The sequence below is a fragment of the Saccopteryx leptura genome, chromosome 3 (assembly GCF_036850995.1).
Source record: "Saccopteryx leptura isolate mSacLep1 chromosome 3, mSacLep1_pri_phased_curated, whole genome shotgun sequence".
Taxonomy (NCBI): Eukaryota; Metazoa; Chordata; class Mammalia; order Chiroptera; family Emballonuridae; genus Saccopteryx; species Saccopteryx leptura.
In genome coordinates, this window is record NC_089505.1 from 117,881,500 (window position 1) to 117,906,135 (window position 24,636).

At 43.5% G+C, this 24,636-nt stretch overlaps 1 protein-coding gene across 6 annotated transcripts in view; it reads left to right on the top strand.

The window, feature by feature from the left end:
• The first annotated feature begins 1,346 nt into the window (after positions 1–1,346).
• ST3GAL3 (ST3 beta-galactoside alpha-2,3-sialyltransferase 3) overlaps positions 1,347–24,636 on the top strand; it is a 212,589-nt gene continuing 189,299 nt past the window's right edge. For all 6 annotated transcript variants that reach the window (XM_066376093.1, XM_066376094.1, XM_066376095.1 and 3 more), the window contains exon 1: positions 1,347–1,582. The gene's annotated coding sequence lies outside the window, so the exon portion shown is untranslated. The remainder of the gene's footprint in view (positions 1,583–24,636) is intronic.

Below are 24,636 nucleotides of genomic sequence, written 5' to 3' on the forward strand. Positions count from 1 at the left end.
GTCCAGGTACAGGAGAGGCTTGGGTCAGCCCAACACTTCTCAATGCTTGTGTCCTGGGGTTTGGGAGGTGGCTACTTCCTGGTATCATTCTTGGTTGGGTGGAGGGGGTGGAGCAACAGGTTTCAAAGATACTATAGTATGCCAGCTCCCTCTTGGGTTAACAAAGGGAAGCTGGGGGTTTTTGTGTGGCATCCAAGGATTCACACTGGATCACTGGGTAAGACTGAGCAGAGGCAAGCCTTAATGGATTGGTGAGCCCCGGGAGTACGTATCTGGAAGAAAGGAACACTTCCTCAGACTTGGCAGGGTCCCACTACCTCCACTGATTCCCATCTTCCCTGGAGCACCCGCAGAGCTGGGAGTGTTGGTCTGATCCCAGCGTATTTCTTACCTGTTTATTTAGAAACTGCATGTTTTATTTTGGTCAGCCTAATAACCCTGGCGAAACCAAAGTTTAAAGAGGTAATGAGACTATTTAAATCACAACAGGCAGTTTTCTCCCCCACTGCCTACCTTTAGTCAGAACAGGCCTTAGAGGATCTACGCCAGCTAAGAGGCAGGCTCCTCGGAGAGGTCATTTCGCTAGGTCACACTGCTCTCCTTTAAGGTAGGATCTTTAGGTTGGCAACCAAGGACAGCAACCTGACGGTTCCTCTTCTCATACGAGAAATTACGTTTTAAATTGTCTCCCAGGCGAGTGCCTGGGCTCAGTTAATGGGATGAGGGAGTAGAGTGGGAGAGAGCTGGGAGCTCCAGGGCTGCAAAGAGTAAACGGGATAGGACGGGGGCGGAGGAGTAGTCCTGTCCTTGGGCAAACATTTTTTGCGAGACTGAAACTCGTAATACCGAAGCGCAGCCTGGGAACTCGGTCCACTCTTGCCCCGCAGGATTGGGCAGTGTCGCCCTAGCCCCTGGAGGTCCAAAACCTTGGGACTCGGGGAGCTAAGTGGCAGCGTTCCCTGGCGTGGAACGACAGTGGCCACCGGCATATTGCGCCCGGGAGGCCCCTATGTCCCCCGCACGAGTGAAGAAACGGGCTCTGGAGAGGCTGGGTCATCCCGGCGGACAGCAAGCCCTGTTGGCATCCCGAACGCGTGCCACCTGGAAAGTGAAGCCAGGCCAGGAGGAATCCTTAGGACGTTGTATATACCTCTGTGAACCGAGGGCTTCTGCACTGACAGGCTGACCAGGACCGCACGACCCATCCGCAGCTCCACAATTCCTGCAGGAAATTCGGGGTTCCTTGCCATTGGGCCACTCGGCCTGTGCCCGCCCACTGCCTGTAGCACAGTTCTGCATTGGTCAGCCTAGCGACCCGCTCGGCTTCCGTGTGCCGATTGGCCGCGGATGCCCGACCCCCGGAGAGGGCTCTGAGTCGAAGAGCAGGATTGGTGGTCCCGCGGTCCCGGGTCGCGGCCGTGCGCTGCGTCCCCACTATGGCGGCGCCCGTGCCGCCCACCGCGTCCTGGGCGCCCGCGGGGATTCCCCGCGGCTGCCGCCGCGGCCGCCTACGCCGTCGCCTCAGTCTTCCCGCCCGCACCGGGCCGGGCGCTGCCTCTCCCCTGCTTTCCTCTCAGCTGCGGTAAGGGCCTGTCCTGCGCGTGTCGGGGCGCGGCAGACAGCGCGGCTAACGGTCACCGGCCGCCCCTCCCCTCCCCCGCCTCCTGTAGTCTCCGGGTCTGGGCCCGGCGCAGAGCCCGCGCGCGCTAGTGCTGGGGAAGGAAGGTCGGGGCATTGCCCGACCTTCTCGGAATAATGAAGTCTGGCTGGGACTGGGAGCTCGGCTGGGAGCCCGGCCCCTGGACGACCTCGCCTGGGTAGGGGCTGCCAGGCCTGAGGGGAGAAGACAGCTGGGTCCTGGCGGAACGGCCTGAGGTCATCTGCAGGCGAGACCCCGCTGCGCTGCGCACCTTGGCGCAGAGGAAGGACACAGGCGGCCTCAGCTATGGGGAGAGGAAGGAAGAGTCTAGGCACAGCGTGAGCGGGAACCAGCAGCGGACGAGAAGCGGTTGTCAGTGCCTACTGCTCTACTCGCAGCTAGATGTTTGGGAGACTAGGGTCAGCTTGATTGGCAAAACACGCCTCTCTTGCTTCCTTTCGTTCTGGCACTTCTTCCTATTGTTTACGCGGTGATCTGCTTACAAGAGGAAATAAATATATTAGTGATGAGAGCGGGTTTGGTTAGGATAGTGTCCCACCAATACTTTGTATTCCTTTTTACAACAATGCCATTTTTATAATTCCTTAATAAACCTCTTTTAAATTTTTTTTACTTGATTTTGCAGAGAGAGAGGAAGTGAGAAGGAAACATCGATTTGGTGTTTCACTTATTTATGTATTCACTGGTTGATTTTTTTTAAATTTATTGATTTTACAGAGAGGGGAGAGGAAGGAGAAGTTATCAACTCATAGTTACTTCACTTTAGTTCATTGTTGCTTGTCCTAATGTGCCTTGACTCTGCAAGCCCAGGGTTTGCAACTCCTGACCTCAGTGTTCTAGGTTGAAGCTCTCTCCACTGCGCCACCACAGGCCAGGCTTCACTGGTGGATTCTTGGCATGTGCCCTGTTGGGGGATTGAACCACAACCTTTGGGTATTGGGGCTACTGCTCTAACAAACCAGTTACCTGGCCTATCCCTCACTTCATTTCTATTTGTGTTTCCCTGACATGAGGAAGGAGTGAAAGTGAAGAATCATTGTAGTTAATTGAGAGGAGGACCAATAAGGGCAGCTGTTACTTTGTAAAAAAACAACAAAAACTTTTCTGTGGTTATACTTTGAATTGTCTATACCAACTACTTTCATCTGTATGCCACAAGAATTTTTAAAACATGTAATACCTGATTATTTAGTCAGGGGCACTGACCTCTTTTCCCTTAGGTTGTCAAATGAAAAAATGAAGACAGACCCTGGCCTGGTTTCTTAGTTGGTTAGACCAGTCTTCCCGACATGTGGAGGTTTCAGGTTCGATTCCTGGTCAGGGCACATACAAGAATTAGCCAATGATAGCATGAATAAGAAAAACAACAAATTGATGTTTTTCTCTCCCTTCCTCTCTCTCTAAAAATCAATTTTAACAAATGACAACAGCCAACATAACAATAGCCATCCCATGTGAATTGTACCTATTTTTTTTAGATTGGCAAAAATATAAGTTTTTTGGTGTGCTGCAGAATTTTAGTAATTAGTTTATGTGTGCCATGAGATGAAAAAGATTGAAAACCCTAGAGTTATGATCACAGAACTGGTACACCTTCAATGAAACGGATTAAAAGGAAGCTGGCACAAAAATTTATGACCAAATGGTATTTTCAAATAATCTCTTAAGGCAGTAGCAGCTCCTAAGATTAAAGATTCTTTTTTTTTTTTTTTTTCAGAGACAGAGTCAGAGAGAGGGATAGATAGGGACAGACAGACAGGAACGGAGAGAGATGAGAAGCATCAATCATTAGTTTTTCATTGGGACACCTTAGTTCATTGATTGCTTTCTCATATGTGCTTTGACCGTGGGCCTTCAATAGACCGAGAAACCCCTTGCTGGAGCCAGCGACCTTGGGTCCATGCTGGTGAGCTTTGCTCAAACCAGATGAGCCCACGCTCAAGCTGGCGACCTTGGGGTCTCGGACCTGGGTCCTCCGCATTCCAGTCCGACGCTCTATCCATTGTGCCACCACCTGGTCAGGCAAGATTAAAGATTCTTAACTCAAGAACATTTTGAAGTATTAAATGATGACTCTTCATTTCACATGTCACATGGGGAAGTAAGATGTGCAGAGTCTTAGAAACTAATTGACTTTGGATCATTCAAAATGTCTTACATATATTGTGTGCAAGGCAAGTACATCTGTGGGAAACTCAAGCCCTGTGAAGTATAAGACTTTTTCTAATGGGCCTATAAGTTAGTGGTGGAAATAAAGGGCACACTGGGAATTGGTAACTAATGATATGGTCTTTAGAATTCTGAGACAGTAGGTATTGTGAGACTGTAGGAAAAGGGGTTAAGTTGAACCCTGGCCTTGGTGGATGATGAGGAAGAAGTAAGGCAATGAGTGAGGATGGTACAAGTGGTAAGGGGGAACCCGAAATGTTCGTAGTGGTTCCAGAGAATTTTCTGTTGGAAAAAGAGGGGGATAAAGTTGTATAAAAAAGGTGGCATCCAATCAAGAAGTAACTTTATCCCTTGTGGAGTAAAGGATAAGCAAGTAGTAGTATTTACTTCAGATGAAGCTGGAGGCAGCCATTGGGAAAGATGTTCAGCAACACTTTATTTGCTTTATTACTTTTCTGATTAACCTCAGCAATGTGGAATTCAGCCACGCAGGATTCATACTTCAAGATTCATTCTTGCCTTTCTTTTTTCTCCCCTGGGTTTAGTTGGTTGCTAGGTGTTTTGATACTTCCTTTGTGATATTTCTGACATCCTCTTCTTTCCATTTCTACTGTCATCACACTGATTTAGACCCTTTGATATACCATTCCCTTGAATTATTTCAAAATATCCCTAACATTTCTTCTTTCCTTCTATCTATCTTGTATACTGCCATCACTTTCAGGTATCTCAGTTCTCTAGCCAAGACTTAATGGTTCCCTACTTTCTGTTGGATGAAGCACAGAGCAGCCTGGCATGGGCACTAGGGGTAAACTTTTTCCCCATATCCTTAGATTTTATTATATATATTTTCTAGATCAGTGGAACTGTTCTCTCTTTATGCTCTATATCTTTGCTCATGGTGCTTTTTCTATCTTAAATGACCCCTTTCAATCCAATCTCTAATTGTTGATTCTCACCCATGTTTCAGGGTCATTTGATATGGAATTTCCTTTGTGAAACTTTTCTGTACTTTTCCCCCATCTAGATGGGACTTGTCTCCAGCTTAAACCATTATAACACCAGAGTCTGCCTTTTTACCATAGTGTCCAGCTTAAGACTGACACTCTTTCAAGACATGGATTGTCTTCTTCATCATCTAGCACAGTGCTTTTTACATAGTAAGTGCTTGGCGAATGTATTTTATATTGAATATAGCTTTGAACCAGGATGAATTCTTTGTGCAAACAAAATATTGATCATAAAATCTGTAAAAAGGTTACTTATGTGAGAGAATTATTTACTGAGAGATCTAGTGTATTGGTTTGGATAGCCTGGGTTAGGCTGCATTAACAAAAACCCTTAAGACTTCAGAGGCTTAACAACAGAAGTTGACTTCTCATTCATTCTACATGTCCAGCGGGAATACACAGGGAACTCTGCTCTTCCCGGTCACTCTGGGCCCCAGACTGGTGGAAACTCCCATCTTAACATGCTGTCTCCATGACCATTTTGATTCAGTGAAAGATGATAGTGATGGAACACTGGCTTTTAAAGTTTCTGGCTCAAGTGTCGCTTTCATTCACATTTCATTGGCTAAGGTTAGTGACATAGCCATTCCTAAGTTTTAAAAAGCTCAGGGAGTGGCAGTCTGAGCCTAGAAAGCAAAGAGCCAGAAATAATTTGTGAGCAGCACAAATGACTTATTACATCTCTACGAGTATCACAACCCATAGAAGATTAGAGGTAGCAAAATCAGATAGGCTGCTAGAGACAAACATTTACAGTAGCAAGAAGTAGCTCTAGGCATGGGAATGGGAGTGAATTGGGAAGTCAGAACTCTGTTATAAGCACTGAAAATGCTCACTGGCCAAGGCTGTTGATATAAGGGAAATGTATTATACCCCAGCACATTTGTTCTTAACAGCACTCTTTTTACCGCACCCTCAGTAATGAAAACAGGAATGGTCCTGAGGCATCCAGAAAAGTTAAGTTACATTTAAGATATTCCATTTAAGAAGCTAGGGAGTGTGTAATAACTTGAGGTGGATTTTCACTTGAATGGTTAACATAAAAAGGAATCTTAGTTCAACCTTGCTGGCTTAATGGGATTAATTGAGGCTATTAAACTTTGGTAGTTGGGGAGAAGATTTTACTTTTGATAAAGAATAGAAGCATAGAGTGCTTTTTGGAGCTTTAGTTCAAAAGATAAGATCTGGGTTGAAATCTTGGCTCTGACACTAATTGTCTGATATTGAGCAAGTGTTTTATTCTCCAGCCTGAGTTTTCTTATCAGTGAAATGCATAGGGTGGTTATGAGGATTAAATAAGTTTGTTTATGTAAAGTGCTTCCTTCACACAGTACCTGATCCAGAGTTCATGATCATACTAGTCGTCATCATTATCATCAGCAGCAGCAGTAGCAGCAGCAGCATTTGAAGAAAGGGAGAAATCAAGTAAGGAAACCCGAGGGATGTAGGCAGAACAGTTTCCCCAGGGTTTCTTACCTTGTTTCCCTTTCTTGGATAGCGTTCTTGCCACACTTTTATTATTTTGACATCTATCATACTTTACTTAGTTGTACACATGTTTGTGTGTTCCATTAGACTGGTGCTCTTGTCATCCCACAAATATTTATTGAACATGAGCTCTGTGCCAGGCTGTGTGCTAGGTCTTGGCATTACGCATGATAAATATGAAAGGTATGTCCCTGGCCTCAAAGAGCCAGAAGCCAGTAAACCAGCATTAGACTACAATGTAACAAGGGCTGTGTTTGTGGGTCCTGTAGGATCTCCTATATTCACACTGGGAATATAAATAATGGTTTTTCAGAGAAGTTCATACCTAACCTAAGTCTTGAAGAGTCACTACTTACTTATTAGCTGGGTGGATGTGGGTTTAAAAGGCTTTTCACTCAGGAAACAATGTGCGCAATGACCTAGAAACACAAAAGAGTGTCTACATCCTGAAGATGCTTGAATGGCAGGAGAACAGGGTATGTTTGGGGAGTGTGTGGAGGCTGCAAAAGTCAGATTGTGAAGGCTTTGCGAATTCAGGAGTTACAGCTTTGTCTTGCTGGTGATTAGGAGCCACTTGAAGGATTCAAAGGTAGGAAATAACTTCATCAGCTTTACCTTTTAGGATGATCATTGCGTGTGGAGGAAGCAGAGTACTGAATATCCTATTTCCCTGACATGGGAAGTTCTGAAGTTTGCAACCATAGTTCAGTGCCTACTATATAAGAGTTATAAAATATTTATACATGAGGAGAGATTAGGATGAGGTGAGGCTGGCGGGAAGCATACCAGTAGGCTGTTGCAGTAACATGAGAACTGTCCTTGCCCTTTCTAAGGGTAAAAGAGAATACCATGTATGAGTCAAGAGACAGGATTTCAGTCATGGCTTCAACAGTTTCTATGGTATGACCTTGTGCAGGCTTCAGAACCTATTGTGTCTTCTTGGTTTTCAATTCAAAATTTTATTTATTTGCTTCCTTATTTATTTATTTATTTTTAGAGAGAAAGAAAGAAAGAAACACTGATTTGTTGTTCCAACTATTTATACATTCATTTGTTGATTCCTGTATGTGTCTTGACTGGGGATTGAACCTGCAACCTTGGTGTATCAAGATGGTGCTCTAACCAACTGAACTTACCTGGCCAGGGCTCAGATTCTTTAAATGGGAGTTAAAATTATTATCTTTCAAGGTTGTTTAAGGATTAAGCTATTAGATACATAAGGGACCTCTTATAATAAAAGTATTAGTTTTAAGATTTCTAATGTCTAGTATATTGTCTGTTTCATGGTAGGTGATCATTATCCTTAAATCCTACCACCTAGAGATAATCTCTACCAACATGGTTGTTTTATTTATACATTTTAAATGATTGATGATGCTGGTTTGGAATTGTTAGGCATGGGGGAATTATTGTGAGATTGAGAAGGAGGAAGAATTGATATGAATATCATACCAACTTAAACATTCTTTAAATGCCAGTAGAGTATATATGGCTATTCAGCTGTTCCCAGCCCTCAGAAGTCATCACTCTTGACACTGATATTATAATGTGCTCACTGCATGGGTTACTAAAGTATATGCACTTTTCCTTCAGCTTATCATTGTCGTTGTCATTGTTGTTTGCCTCCCCCTGAAATTTTGCTCCTCCTCAGTCTTCTGAATATGTTTTTAAAGATGATAATGAGGTTTTAATTTAGATTTGTTCTCCTCCCTGGTCATCCTGGCTGACAGGAGTTCTTCTTCTCTGAACTCCTGTACAAGTTAATTTATGTTTTTCCAATTGAATGCTGCCTTATTATTTGTCTATATGTTAGTAAATTTCCCTTTTCTTTGATGTCTGTTTTCCTTACAAAATAATGGAAATATGGCATATTAATGCATTTTCAACATAACTTGAAAACCCACTGGAACCTTGTATTTGGAATTGGTTAGAAAATTCAATTACTAAGTTTTTTAAGTGAGTATTAGTGATTCTCAGACTTCTTGGTCTCAGGACCCCTTTATGAACTTAAACTATTGAAGTATATATAAGTAAAAATTATTGAAGACCTTTCATTTTCATGGGTCTGTCTATTGATATTTTGTGTACTAAAAATTATGGAGAAAATTTTAAATTGCGAGAATATACAACCACACATCCCATTAGCCTCTGGAAAACTCTGCTGGACTCTTGGGATAGTAAACAAGGCAAATAATATCTGAGAATGATTATGAAAATGGTTTTAAATCTGTGAATTCACTGAAAGCATCTTGGGGACCCTCAAGGGTCCTTGGATCCCAGTTTGAAAACTCCTGGCGGCCCTGGCCGGTTGGCTCAGCGGTAGAGCGTCGGCCTGGCGTGCGGGGAACCCGGGTTCGATTCCCAGCCAGGGCACATAGGAGAAGCGCCCATTTGCTTCTCCACCCCCCACCCCCTCCTTCCTCTCTGTCTCTCTCTTCCCCTCTGCAGCCAAGGCTCCATTGGAGCAAAGATGGCCCGGGCGCTGGGGATGGCTCCTTGGCCTCTGCCCCAGGCGCTAGAGTGGCTCTGGTCGTGGCAGAGCGACGCCCCGGAGGGGCAGAGCATCGCCCCCTGGTGGGCAGAGCTTCGCCCCTGGTTGGCGTGCCGGGTGGATCCCGGTCGGGCGCATGCGGGAGTCTGTCTGACTGTCTCTCCCCGTTTCCAGCTTCAGAAAAAAAAAAAAAGAAAGAAAACTCCTGGCTTACAGATGTGAGAGTTTTTATAAATAACACTTTTACATCTTTCTGGCAACAAAAATATAAGGATAGAAAAACTGCCATACATGTTTTCAAAATGCACTTAGCATAATTTTTTAAAAAACAAACAATTTTCTAGCTTTTGTTAAGCCATCTCCTTTATCTTGCTTGGCCTGTGGTGGCACAGTGTATAGAGCGTTGACCTGGAATGCTGAGGTCACCAGTTCAAAATGTGGGCTGGCCTGGTCAAGGCACATACAACAAGCAACCAATGAAAACTAAAGTGAAGTTAACTATGAGTTGCTACTTCTCACTCTTCTCACCCTCTCCTCTCTCTGTAAAATCAGTAAATAAAATCTTAAAAAAAAAAAAAAGACATCTCCTATATCTTGAAAGGACAGATGGGTGTATTTTTGGAATATCTGTTAGGTACGTCCTTCTACTAGACATTTGCCATCCCAGATAATGTCAGCAAACTTGGATCATCAGCAATTTTTTTTTAAGATTTTATTTATTGATTTTAGAGAGAGGAGAGAAAGGCAAGGGGAGAGGAGTAGGAAGCATCAACTCATTGTTGCTTCTCATAGGTGCCTTGATCGGGCAAGCCCAAGTCCCGGAACTGGCAACCTCAGCATTCCAGGTCAACGCTTCATCTACTGCACTACCACAGGTCAGGCAGATCATCAGTGTTTTTGTAAGAGATAAATATACAACTGCTCTTTAAGTCCCAGAAATCTTTTTAATTTTTTGTGTGTGACAGAGACAGAGAGGGACAGATAGAGACAGACAGACAGGAAGGGAGAGAGATGAGAAGCATCAATTCTTTATGGCTCCTTAGTTGTTCAATTGCTTTCTCATATGTGCCTTGACCAGGGGGTTACAGCAGAGTGAGCAACCCCTTGTTCAAGCCAGCAACCTTGGGCTTCAAGCCAGTGAACTTTGGGCTCAAGCCAGCGACCCCACACTCAAGTTGATGAGCCGCTGCTCAAGCCGGATGAGCCTGCGCTCAAGCCAGCGACGTTGGGGCTTCAAACCTGGGTCCTCTGTGTCCCAGTCCATAGATGTATCCACTGTACCACCGCCTAGTCAGGCAAGTTCCAGAAATCTTATATGCACTTGGCCAGATAATAACCAGAGAACTTCTTTGAGGTACAAGAGTTTCATGATTATTCACCATCTCATTGTCATTTAATTATGATCATATTTAAAGATCCATTTTTTTCTGAAATTGACCACATCAATGTCATTTTGTAGCACATATCCTGTAGTGTATCACAAAATGAATAAATGATGACGCCAGTGCCCCCCAAGCTGTGGACCTTTCCCACTTCCTGAGGATGCTTCCTGAACCTCATGTGTTGCAAGACGTGATATAAAGATTCTGTGAGGAGGCCAGTGTTAGTGAAGTTTATAAACAAGAGTTCAGGCATTTTTTTTTTGATACCTTGGTGGATCATTTTGAGTACCCTTTGAGATATCAGTTGGCTTTCCCTGTCTGTGGGTTCCACATCTCTGGATTCAATCAACTGTGGGTCAGAAATATTTGGGGTGTGAGAAGTGTGATGTTGTTGTTCACATGTACTATGTAGTGATTCCTAGATGGTTAAGTTTGTACTGAACATGTACATTTTTTCTTTTTAATTTTTATTTATTGATTTTAGTGAGAGAAGAAAGGAGAGAGAGAGAGAGAGAGAGAGAGAGAGGGAGGAAGAGAGGAACATCGATCTATTCCTGTATGTGCTCTGACTGGGGATCAAACTGTCAACCGTGCTTCAGGATGATGCTCTAATCAACCGAGCTATTTGGCCAGCGCTACAGACATTTTTTAATTGTCATTATTCCCTAAACAATACAGTATAACAACTATTTATCTATATAATGTTTATAGTGTATTAGGAATTATAAGTAATTTGGGATGATTTAAAGTATATGGGGAGGAATGTGCATAGATTATATGCAAATACTACAAATACTAAGCCATTTTATATAAAGCAAATATAGTGCCGTTTTATATATATAAGGGACTTGAGCATCTATGGATTTTAGTATCTGCGGGGTCCTAAAACCAATCTCCCTTAGATAATGATGGAGAACTGGACATTCTCTCAGAACATGAGTGGCCTGAGTTAGTACAGTAGCATCTTCTTGCTTGAAGTTCATGTACCGAGCTCTGTTTAGCACCTGAGGCTGATGTGCTAGGACCAATGAACTATCCTCAGCGCTGGGGCCAGCGCTAGAACCAATTGAACCACTGGCTGTGGAAGGGGAAGAGGGAGAGAAGGAGGAGAGAGTAGGGGAGAAAAACAGATGGTCGCTTCTCCTGTGTGCCCTGACTGGGAATTGAACCTGGGACATCCATATGCCAGGTGACAATCTATCCACTGAGCTACTGGCCAGGGCTCCATTGTAATTATTCTACAATATTTTCTTTCCTTGATTTCCTTTTCTTTTTTTTTCTTTTATTTATTAATTTTAGAAAGGAGAAAGAGAGAGAGAGAGAGAGAGAGAGGAGAGAGAGAGAAGGGGGGGAGGAACAGGAAGCATCAACTCCATACGTGCCTTGACCAGGCAAGCCCAGGGTTTCGAACTGGCAACCTCAGCATTTCCAGGTCGACGCTTTATCCACTGCGCCACCACAGGTCAGGCTCCTTGATTTTCTTAAGATATGGGCAGATAAACAATATGGAACTAGAACATAAGCCTAAGACCTCTAAAGTCTCAGAGAATAATACCAATAAAAGGTAACATTTACCTCAAATTTTCTTATATTTTACACATACACAAACAGAACAATAGCTCTGGCCAGAGGCTCATTAGCATCGGCCCCAGACAAAGGTTGCAGGGTGGCTTTGGGTCTGGGCGCATGCAGAAGTCTGTCTCTCTATCTCCCCCTCCTCTCACTTAGAAAAGAGAAAAAAAACAAAAAGAGCAGAACAGTATAGCGATACCGATCATTAAATCTTAATATGCTTGCTGTTTCAGGTTTTTTTTAAAAATAGAATATTACGTTTCCAGTAAATACCTCCTATGTATTTTCCTCAGTTCCTCCTTCTTTCACCAGAGAATATTGAATTTAAGTTTTTAAATTCTCATACATTACTTATGTGTTTGCTACACGTTGTGGGTCCATGTACAGCACATAGCTGAGGTTGGACAGCAGGCCTGCAGATTCATGAACACCTGCGTGCCCATGTGTGTCAGTACTGTTATTGGCTGCTCTCGGGCTACAATTTTCTGCTTCCAGTTTCTGGACAGATTGCTATTTCCCAGCCACCTTCAACACAAGCCACCACTCTTTTATCTCCGTTGGCTTGGGCAAAGGAAAGTTACATTGCAGTTTAATTTTCTCAAGAACAAGTACATTCAGCATTTTAATCTTTCACATAGAAGTCACCTTTTTCCAATTAAATAAATAGTATGTCTAGAACCCTTATCCTCTGAACACCATTAAAAATATAAGCAAAAAACCAATAAAACCAAACCTTAACAGCTCCTATTTAGAAAGATTTCTTGTTTTTGATAAAATAATAATAATAATAATAATAATGATAATAAATGTTCCCTTGGATTTTTACCCCCCTCCCCTAGGCTTTTTCTTAGTTACTTCTAAAGGGAGTATCTGACCAGGGACAAAATATTTTTCAGCTTTTCTCTTTTGTCTTCTATTTTTAAAATCTTGGCAGGTAGCTGATTTCAGGAAAAGATACCTAATTTTTACAAAATCACTAACTCTCCATGTTACAGGAGTCTAGGTCCAATCAGGAGAAAGAAACCACATGCTACTCTGAGCAGGTAAAATTTAATTTAAGAATTATTAACTAGAACAGAATTGGAGTAACATGAGGTAAAGTAAGAAGTAAAGAATTAAGCACATGGAAAGATGCCCAACGTCATTAGCCATCAGGGGGATGGAGAGCAAAACCACAAAACCATAGTTATCCATTTTTGCATATCCTTTTGTTCCGGTTGCTTGGTTCTCTTTTTTCAGATACCAGTTTTTCTTATGCTGGATCTCCTATGACTACCATTGCTACATGTTCTCGTTTTGTTTTTTGGGTTTGTTTTGGTAATACTTTTAAACTATTTTATTTTTCATTTTATCTTGCTCACTTTTTATCTATCATGGCCTTCATGACTCTTACTGTACTTTCAGTATTGTCCACCTTGTTCTCTTCCATGAAAGCTTTTTTTGTGATGGCTTCATTTTTCTTTGTTCACTTATACTGAATGCTAATTTAATTATATATATAAGTGTACAGTGTGTCCGTAAAGTCATGGTGCACTTTTGACCGGTCACAGGAAAGCAACAAAAGACAATAGAAATGTGAAATCTGCACCAAATAAAAGGAAAATTCTCCCAGTTTCTGTAGGATGATGTGGCAGCATGTGCGCATGCGCAGATGATGACGTAACACCGTGTATACAGCAGAGCAGCCCACAGCCATGCCAGTCGAGATGTGGATGGTACAGAGGAAAGTTCAGTGTGTTCTGTGGCTCGCTAAATTCAAATCCGTGACCAAAGTGCAACGTGAATATCGGCGCGTTTATAACAAAGTGCCACCACATAGGAATAACATTACTTGGTGGGATAAGCAGTTGAAGGAAACCAGCAGTTTGGTGGAGAAACCCCGTTCTGGTAGGTCATCAGTCAGTGACGAGTCTGTAGAGGCTATATGGGATAGCTACCTAAGGAGCCCTAAAAAATCTGTGCATGAGCCCACATTGAACTGCACTGAATAGGTATAAAACTAGGAGAGTTTTTCTTTTATTTGGTGGAGATTTCGCATTTCTATCGTCTTTTGTTGCTTTCTTGTGACCGGTCAAAAGTGCACCATGACTTTACGGACACACTGTATATTTTAATTTAATTAAATACATACATATATATATATATATATATATATATATATATATATATATATATATATGTATGTTTTTGACAGAGACAGAAAGAGTCAGAGAAAGGGACAGATAGGGACAGCCAGACAGGAAGGGATAGAGATGAGAAGCATCAATTCTTCGTTGAAGCTCCTTAGTTCAGTGATTGCTTTCTCATATGTGCCTTGACCTGGGGGCTACAGTAGAACCAGTGACTCCTTGCTCAAGCCACTGACCTTGGGTTTCAAGCCAGCAACCTTTGGGTTCAATCCAGTGACCAGGGGTCATATCTATGATCCCACACTCAAGCCAGCAACCCCGCACCCAAGCTGGTGAGCCCATGCTCAAACCGGAGGAGCCGGTGGTCAAGCCAGCGACCTTAGGGTTTTGAACCTGGGTCCTCTGCATCCCAGTCCAATGCTCTATCCACTGCGCCACCACCTGGTCAGACAATTTAATTATATATATATATATATATATATATATATATATATATATATATTTTTTTTTTTTTTTTTTTTTTTTTTTTTTTTTTTTTTTTTTTTTGTATTTTTCTGAAGCTGGAAACGGGGAGAGACAGTCAGACAGACTCCCGCATGCGCCCGACTGGGATCTACCCGGCACGCCCACCAGGGGGCGACGCTCTGCCCATCCGGGGCGTCGCTCTGCCCCTCCGGGGCGTCGCTCTGCTGTGACCAGAGCCACTCTAGCGCCTGAGGCAGAGGCCAAGGAGCCATCCCCAGCGCCCGGGCCATCCTTGCTCCAATGGAGCCTCGCTGCGGGAGGGGAAGAAAGAGACAGAGAGGAAGGAGAGGGGGAGGGGTGGAGAAGCAGATGGGCGCCTCCCCTGTGTGCCCTGGCCGGGAATCGAACCCGGGACCCCTGCACGCCAGGCCGACGCTCTAGCACGGAGCCAACCGGCCAGGGCTAATTATATTTTTGAAGTGTTGTTTTACTGTGTTTTCCCTAAGCTCTCTCTTTACTTTCTGCTCTTAGTTTGCTCTCGTTTTATAGAGCCATTTGGGAATGGGCAGGCTGGGAGAATCTTTGTTAATGATCTTTATCTGTTCTGTGACAAAATTTTTTGTTGAATGGTCTTCATCTACCATGTTTCTTCTTCACTTTCCCCATTCCTTTTCCCCACTTTTAGATCCTGTACTGATTCCTTTTGATCATTATTCTGATATACTCTTGTTTCTTCAAATGAAAAATGTTATATAACTGAAGCCAAATTGTTTGGGTTTGAATCCTGGCTTTGCCACATATTAGCATGATGACCTTAGACAAAACAATTTGACCTTTCTGTGCCTCAGTTTTTCTCTATATAATGGGAATGATGACCTCATAGGATTGTTGAGAAGATTCATTTAGTTAAGCCATACAAAATATTAGAACTGCGGTTGATTCACAGTAAATGCTATATGAATATTAGCAATATTAATTCTGTTGTTCCTCACATTGACTTGCAATTAGAAAATGCACAATTTGGCCCTGGCCGGTTGGCTCAGTGGTAGAGCGTCGGCCTGGCGTGCGTAAGTCCTGGGTTCGATTCCCGGCCAGGGCACACAGGAGAAGCGCCCATCTGCTTTTCCACCCCGCCCCCTCTCCTTCCTCTTTGTCTCTCTCTTCCCCTCCCGCAGCTGAGGCTCCATTGGAGCAAAGATGGCCCGGGCGCTTGGGATGGCTCTTTGGCCTCTGCCCCAGGCGCTAGAGTGGTTCTGGTGGCGACAGAGCAACGCCCCAGAGAGGCAGAGCATCGCCCCCTGGTGGGCAGAGCGTTGCCCCCTGGTGGGCGTGCCGGGTGGATCTCGGTTGGGCGCATGTGGGAGTCTGTCTGACTGTCTCTCCCCGTTTCCAGCTTCAGAAAAATACAAAAAAAAAAAAAGAAAATGCACAATTCTTCTTCATAGAATAGTTTAATATATTGCATATTAATGAACTACTTAAATATGCTTAGTCATGTATAAAGTCTGAATAGGAGGTGTGCATTCAGCCAAAATGTTGCAAAAAATTGATGAGCTTTTCAGTAACATGTTTGGGAAGCTGGATAATAAATAGTATGTAAAAACCTCTAATTAGCTTGCCTCAAAAATATTCACAGGAGACATGCTTGGAAATACTTTGTGGTTTTTGCTCTGTGTAATTTTGTTATAATTGAGTTCATATCTATTATGGCTGATGTTTGAAGGTTGGCAAAATTCTGACACTTCAGACAAAAAATTATTGCCTAGTATGATTCTGGAAAAAGAACATATTGTGGGATGTTTTAGGACTGACAGGAGAGTTTGGTGCAGTTTGTTTCAGTAAGTTCAAATTCTATTCAATAAACTTTTTAAAAATTTTATTTGTTTGTTTATTTATGACACAGAGAGAGAGAGAGAGAGAGACAGAAAGAGACAAATAGACCAGAAGGGAGAGAGATGAGAAGCATCAATTCTTCATTGCGGCACCTTAATTGTTCACTGATTGCTTTCTCATATGTGCCTTGACCCCGGGGGCTCCAGCAGACCGAATGACCTCTTTGCTCAAACCAGATGAGCCCGCGCTCAAGCTGGCAACCTTAAGGTTTTGAACCTGGGTTGTTCACGTCCCAGTCCAGTGCTCTATCCACTGTGTCACTGCCTGGTCAGTCAGACTACTCATTTTAGAGAAGAGAGACAGAGAGAGACATAGAGAGAAGGGGGGAGGAGCAGAAAGCATCAACTCCCATATGTGCCTTGACCAGGCAAGCCCAGGGTTTCAAACCAGCAATCTCAGTGTTCCAGGTTGATGCTTTATCCACTACGCCACCACAGGTCATATTGATTGATTTGAGAGAGAGAGAGGAAGGGAGAGAGAAACATCAGTTTTTTGTTCCCCCTACTTATGCATTCATTGGTTGCCGTTTGTATTACCCTGACTGGGGATGGAACCTGCAACCTTGGCATATTGAGATGGTGCTGAGCTGTCTGGCTAGAGCCTAATTTCTTTTTATGGATAATTAAAATAACCTAGCTTTATGTACCTTATGTGCCCTTGAACCCTTTTTTTAATTTAAAGAATTAAAAATATTAATTTGAGAGAGAGAAACATTGAGCTATTATTCCACTTAGTTGTACATTCATTAGTTGCTTCTTGTATGGGCCCCAACTGGGCAACCCAAGTGCATCTGGGTGATGCTCCAGCCAACTGAGCTACCTGGCCAGGGCTGTACCATTTTTGGTGTATACTATTACTGACTGAATATTGGGTCACTAAACAGATAATTTTGAGTACCTACCAGGGATACAGTCATGAACAAAATATACGTGTTTTCTGCCTGGATTAGCCAGAATATAAATGTTTAACAAACACTCATAAGATTATAAGGCATTATGTAATAGGATGGGGATATACAGGTGCTATGAGACTTTATAATAGGGAAATCTAACCTATAGTGTGGGGACAAGTAAGGCTTCTCTGGGGAATTGACCTTTAAGCTGAGACTTAAAGAATGAGTGGGCGTTGGTTAGATGAAGTGCTGGCTGGGGTCAAGAAAGCTTTATTTAGCCTGATGGTGGGAGAGAGCATGGTGAGTTCAAAACTCTGGAAGACATTTAATGTTGCAGACTCATAGAAGTGAAGTAGTAAGAAATAGTAAGAGATGTGGAAGGAGAGATGGGCAGGGACCAGACCATGCAGAGCAGGGGTCCCCAAACTTTTTACACAGGGGGCCAGTTCACTGTCCCTCAGACCGTTGGAGGGCCGGACTATAAAAAAAACTATGAACAAATCCCTATGCACACTGCACATATCTTAAAGTAAAAAAACAAAACGGGAACAAATACGATATTTAAAATAAAGAACAAGTAAATTTAAATCAACAAAATGACCAGTGTTTCAATGGGAACTATGCTCCTGTCACTGACCACCAATGAAAGAGGTGCCCCTTCTGGAAGTGCGGCACGGGCTGGATAAATGGCCTCAGGGGGCCGCAGTTTGGGGACCCCTGATGCAGAGTCTTATAGGGATTTGGGTCTTTATTATACCATAAGGATAATGAGAAATTTACAAAGTGAAATAAATTCACGTTGGCTGGTATGTGGAGAATGAATTGGAGAGAATCAAGAATGGATAGGAGAGGCTTATTAGGAGGCTATAGTAGTAGTCAAAGCAAAAGGTTATATATATAGGGACTGGAAATAGGAATGTGGCAGGATGGATTCAAGAAGTATTCCAAGAGGTAGAAGTCATAGGACTTGATGATTGATTGTATTTGGAGGGTGAAAGGAGAGTGAGGAGGTTAGTGTCAAGGATAATTTCTATGACTGACAGAAATGTCTGTGAACGTGTTGCCTTTTATTGAGATAGTGAATGAACACTGGAGTAAGAGGAGATATTTTATAAGGAAGTCTGAGGTGTCTGTGAAACATCTAGATCAGCGGTTCTCAACCTGTGGGTCGCGACCCACAGGTTGAGAACCGCTGATCTAGATGGTCATTTAGAGTAGGAAATTAAATGGGCATGGAACTTAGGAGAGATATCTATATGGAATATATAAAGTTTGGGATAATGATCGTAAATGAAGTCACAGAATTGGAATGAGTTTGCCTTGAGGTTATCTGTAGAATGAGAATTATAAAAAGCCTCAGAAAGTATTTCAAACTTCTCTCTGCATTTAAAATTGCTATATGTGTATACACATATACAAGTGATACCTTTAGTATCTACTATTTTTTGGAATGTGTACAAACTAAATTATGTCTACAGGTGGGGCATATAAATAAAAATATATTTATTTAATTTTAAACAAACACTTTTTGAGTGTTGCTATGTATTAGATGTTATGCTATTACTATGCTTTTATTTTTATTTTTTAATTACAGTTGATATACAATATTATTAGTTTCAGGTGTACAATCCAGTGATTAGATATTATATAACTTACTAAGTGATCATCAGTGATCATCCTGGTAAGTCTCCCACCCATCTGGCACTATACATATTTATTAGAATATTATTGACTATATTCCATATACTGTATTTTACATCCCCATAATTATTCTGTAACAATCACTTTGTACTTCTTAATCCCTTCACCTTTTTCACCCATTCTCAAACCCCCTCCCATCTAGCAACTGTCAAATTGTTCTCTGTATCTATGAGTCCGTTTCTGTTCTGCTTGTTCACTTATTTTGTTTTTCACAAGTTTTTTTTTTATTATTATTATTTATTTATTTTATTTATTTTTTGTATTTTTCTGAAGCTGGAAACGGGAGGCAGTCAGACAGACTCCCGTATGCGCCCGACCGGGATCCACCTGGCACGCCCACCAGGGGGCGATGCTCTGCCCATCCGGGGCGTCGCTCTGTTGCGACCAGAGCCACTCTAGTGCCTGGGGCAGAGGCCACAGAACCATCCCCAGTGCCCGGGCCGTCTTTGCTCCAATGGAGCCTTGGCTGCAGGAGGGGAAGAGAGAGACAGAGAGGAAGGAGAGGGGGAGGGTGGAGAAGCAGATGGGCGCTTCTCCTGTGTGCCCTGGCGGGGAATCGAACCCGGGACTTCCACATGCCAAGCCGACGCTCTACCACTGAGCCAACTGGCCAGGGCTGTTTTTCACAAGTTTTTTTTTTGTTTGTTTGTTTTTTTGTATTTTTCTGAAGCTGGAAACGGGGAGGCAGTCAGACAGACTCCCGCATGCGCCCAACCGGGATCCACCCGGCAGTACCACCAGGGGCGATGCTCTGCCCATCCGGGGCGTCGCTCTGTTGCAACCAGAGCCACTCAGCGCCTGGGACAGAGGCCAAGGAGCCATCCCCAGCGCTCGGGCCATCTTTTGCTCCAGTGGAGCCTCACTGTGGGAGGGGAAGAGAGAGACAGAGAGGAAGGAGAGGGGGAGGGGTGGAGAAGCAGATGGGCGCCTCTCCTGTGTGCCCTGGCCGGGAATCGAACCTGGGACTTCCGCACGCCAGGTTGACGCTCTACCGCTGAGCCAACCGGCCAGGGCTTTCACAAGTTTTTTTGTTGTTGTTGTTTTAAATTTTTATTTATTGATTTTTGCAAGAAAGGAGGGTAAGAGCCTGACCTGCAGTGGCGCAGTGGATAAAGCGTGGACCTGGAATGCTGAGGTTGCTGGTTCGAGGCCCTGGGCTTGCCTGGTCAAGGCACAAACAGGAGTTGGTGCTTCCTGCTCTTCCCCCTCTTCTCTCTCTCTCTCTAAAAAAAATGAATAAATAAAATAAAATAAATTTTAAAAAAAGAAAAAAAAGAAAGGAAAGTAAGAAAGAGAGAGTGGAAAATCGATCTGTTCCTGTTTGTGCCCTGACCAGGGATTGAACCAGCAACCTCTGTGCTTCAGGACAAGGCTCTAACCAATCGAGCTATTGGGCCAGGCCTTATTTTGTTTTTTAGAGACAATTGTTGATAGATACGTATTTATTGCCATTTTATTGTTCATATTTTTAATTTTTTTTCTTCTTTGTCAAGAAGACCCTTCAACATTTCATGTAATACTGGTTTGATGGTAATGAACTCCTTTAGCTTTTTCTTGTCTGGAAAGCTCTTTATATGACCTTTGATTCTAAATAATGGCTTTGCTGGGTAGAGTAATCTTGGTTGGAGCTCCTTGCTTTTCATCACTTTGAATACTTCTTGCCAATCCCTTCTGGCCTGCAAAGTTTCTGTTGAGGAATCAGTTGACAGTCTTATGGGAGCTACCTTGTGGGTAACTCACTGCTTTTCTCTTGTTGCTTTTAAGATTCTCTTTGTCTTTAACTTTTTGCATTTTAATTATGATGTGTCTTAGTGTGGGCCTCTTCGGGTTTATCTTGTTTGGGACTCTCTGCTTCCTGGACTTGTAGGTCTATTTTCCTTACCAGGTTAGAGCAGTTTTCTGTCATTATCTTTACACATAGGTGTTCAATTTCTTGCTCTCTGTCTTCCCTTCCATCACCCCCATGATGAGAATGTTGGTATTCTTGAAGTTGTCCCAGAGGCTCCTTACACTATCTGCATTTCTTTGGAATTTTTTTCTTTTTGTTATTCAGATTGGGTGGGTTTTTTTGTTTTGTTTTGTTTTTAGAGAGAGATAGGCAGACAAACAGAAAGGGAGAGAGATGAGAAGCATCAACTCACAGTTGCACCACTTTAGCTGTTCACTGATTGCTTTCTCATACGTGCCTTGACCAGGGGTTTCTAGCTCAAGCCAGTGACCATGGGGTCATGTGTATGATCCCACGCTCAAGTTGGTGAGCCACGCTCAAGCCAGATGAGCCTAATGCTCAAGCTGGCAACCTCGGTGTTTTGAACCTGGGTCTTCAGCATCCTAGGTTGACACTCTATCCACTATACCACCACCTGGTCAGGCCTGATTGGGTGTTTTTTGCTTCCCTATATTCCAAATTGCTGATGTGATTCTTGGCTTTATCTATTCTGCTGTTGATTCCTGTTAAATTTTTTTTTTGAGAGAGAGAGGAAGGGAGAGAAAATGGGAGGAGAGAGATGAGAAACATCAGCTCCTAGTTGCTTCACTTTAGTTGTTTGTTGATTCCTTTTCCTATATGCCTTGACTGAGTGGCTCAAGATGAGCCAGTAACACCTTTCTCAAGTCATCAACCTTGGGCTCAAGCTAGTGACCTTTGGGTTCTAGCCAGCGACCTTGGGATCATATCAGTGATCCCATGCTCAAGCTGGCAGCCCCACACTCTAGCTGGTGACCTTGGGGTTTCGAACTGCAGCACTCAGTGTCCCTGGTCGACACTCAGTCCACTGTGCCACCACTGGTCAGGCTGCTACAAATTATTCTTCATTTCAGTTAGTGTATATTCATTTGTTGTTGTTTTTTTGTCTTTTTTTTTTTTTTTATGGTGTCTATGCCTTCATTAAGTTCCTTGAGCATCCTTATAACCATTGTTTTGACTTCTGTATTTGTTAGTTTGCCTGCGTTTCATTTAGTTCTTTTTCTGGAGATTTCTTCTGTTTTTTCATTTAGGACATGTTTCTTTGTCTCCACCTTTTGGCTACTTCCCTATGTTTGTGTCTATGTATAAGATAGAGCTGCTACATCTCCCAGACTTGGTAGAGTGGCCTTGTATAGTAGGCCTCCCCAGTGACCCGAGCTGGGTGCTTCAGGTGCGCCCCTGTGTGGGCTGTGTGCACTGTACTGTTGTTGTTGAGTCTTTATTGCTGTTGGTGTCACTAAGAGGTATTGACTCCCAGGCTGACTGGCTACAAGGACCAGCTGTGACTACAGTGGAGAAGCTGCTGTGCAGGAGTTGGCCCTATGAAGCAGGACTTGCTCCAGTGGGGCTTTGGTGCTCACCGATCCAACCCTTGAGTGTGTTCCTTGTGGAAGTAGTAGGGTTGTAAGCTGGTGTCGTCTGAAGCTAACTACTGGGTGTACTGGCTCTGGGGTTTCCTGGGAGGTACAAGGTTAACCACTGCCTGGGACTACCCAGCATGAGCTAGAGAGTGATGTGTGGATGGCTGCTACTTGTACTGGGCTTGGAGGTACTCAGGAGAAGCTAAACTGTGAACCAAGGCTGGTGGCTGCTAGTACTAGGCTTGGAGCCACTTAGCAAGAGGTACAGGGTATTCAGAGGCCAGATGCAGCTTGGGTGGGGCCCTCAAGTTGGGTGGGGTGGATGTCAGGGAATCACCTGGGTGGGATGAACAGTGTGAACTAGGCTGATGGAAATTCATATATGGTGCCTGCCTGCCAGCTCTGTGGGGGTGGGATCTCAGAAAAAGAACAGTGTCCTCTGCCAGCACTTATCTGGCAGAAAGCTGTCCCCTCCCACCCCACTGAGCCTTGTTGCTGGACAGTCCAGTTTCTTCCCATATGTCTCTGATTCCTTTCAAGCTGCTGCCCCAGTGTTGGAGCTCGGAGGGCATGAGTCTGAATAAGGCCATGTCTGAATCCAAGTAAGTCTATGCAGGGGCCCTTTAAAAGGAGCTGCGTGGGGCTCCCCACAGCTCTCCGTCTCACTCAGCCACAATCCCTGCTGCTTTTTACAGCCAGAAGTATGGGGACTTGTTTTCCTGACACTGGAACTATGGGCTGGATGCCTGGTGTGGGGCTGAGACCCCTCATTCTTCAGGGGAGACCTCTGCAGATACCCCTCCCGATTTTAAACTGCCACACATGGGTGTGGAACCAGCCTGTTCCATGTCTCCACCCCTCCTACCAGTCTCGATGTGGCTTCTTTAAATCCCTAGTTGTCGGACTTCCATTCAACTAGATTGCTGGTAGTTCTGAAAGGTGGTTGTTCTGTAGTTTAGATGTAATTTTGACGTTAAATGCCATCCTATTAAATGCAGATGATTCACAGACTTACGTTATGGATTCTGCTTTCAAATTATATGTTAATTCTTTGCAGAGACAGAAAAATAAGCAAGTTGTTTTATAAATGCTATGATAGAGGTAAGCATAGGGTGTTGTGGGAGCACAGCCATAGAGTAGGGCTATGATTAAGGAAAGCTTTTAAAGCAGGTAAGACTTGAACAGTCCTAAGAAATGAGTTGGCATTGCTAGGCAAAAAAGGCACAGAAAGGGCTCTTACCACCATGCTGTTTCTCCTCACAGTTTCAGATGTCAGTGGAAGCCAGATCAGATCCTGATGGGTGAAGAATTAACAGGAAGTGAGAAGTCAGACAACTTTAGGGCAATGTCTGAGTTTGATTTGTCTTAGTGTCCTCTGTGTCTTGCATAATCCCTGGCAGTTAGTGTTTGTTGCATTAGCTTTGGACAGAAGAGAAACCCCTCCTTCTCTGAGATAAGGGGCTGAGTCCAGATTGCTGTTCCCCCTACATGCTGAGGAGAGCTTACCGTGAGCAGCTGAAGCTCTTTACCTCTATGCCTTTTTTATGGCTGTTCAAGGAGGCCAGGTGCATCCCCACAGCCAGAAAATTCTCAGCATTGATCTGTTAGCTTTTATGTTTTATCCTAGTCTTTTTTTTTAGTTGAGTGTATGGTATTTGTATCTCAACTTTATGTGTGTGTGTGTGTGTATTTTTTTGTGTGTGACAGAGAGGGATAGATAGGGACAGACAGAAAGGGAGAGAGATGAGAAGCATCAATTCTTTGTTGCAGCACCTTAGTTTTTCATTGATTGCTTTCTCATATGTGCCTTGACTGGGAGGGGTGGGGGGTGCTACCGCAGACCGAGTGACCCTTTGCTCAAGCTAATGACCTTGGGCTCAAGCTGGTGACCCCTGCTCAGACCAGATGAGCCCGTGCTCAAGCTGGCGTTCTGGGGGTTTTGAACCTGGGTCCCAGTCTGATGCTCTACCCACTGCACCACCACCTAGTCAGGCTCAATATATATATTTAAAGATTTTATATATTGATTTTAGAGAGAGAGAGAAGGGGGGAGGAGCAGGAAGCATCAACTCCCATATGTGCCTTGACCTGGCAAGCCCAGGGTTTCCAACCAGCGATCTCAGTGTTCCAGGTCAATGCTTTATCCACTGTGCCACCACAGGTCAGGCAACATTTTTTTTTTCAATATTATATCATGTGTTTTCATATGAAATTATTAAAATATTTTTTTCATAAAGCACATCATAAGGAGCCACGTAATCTCTTATTTGGATGTCTATTTGAACAGCTTTTTGAGCATTTAATTTAAAATTCTTTTTCTTCTTTAACTTTTAGTTTTGAAATAATTTCAGACTTAAATGTTGCAAAGAAATTACAAAGAACTTCCATATATCCTTCAGCTAGTTATGGTAGTGTTTATCAGAGGTCTCCATTATAATGTTATTCTATCCCTCTCAG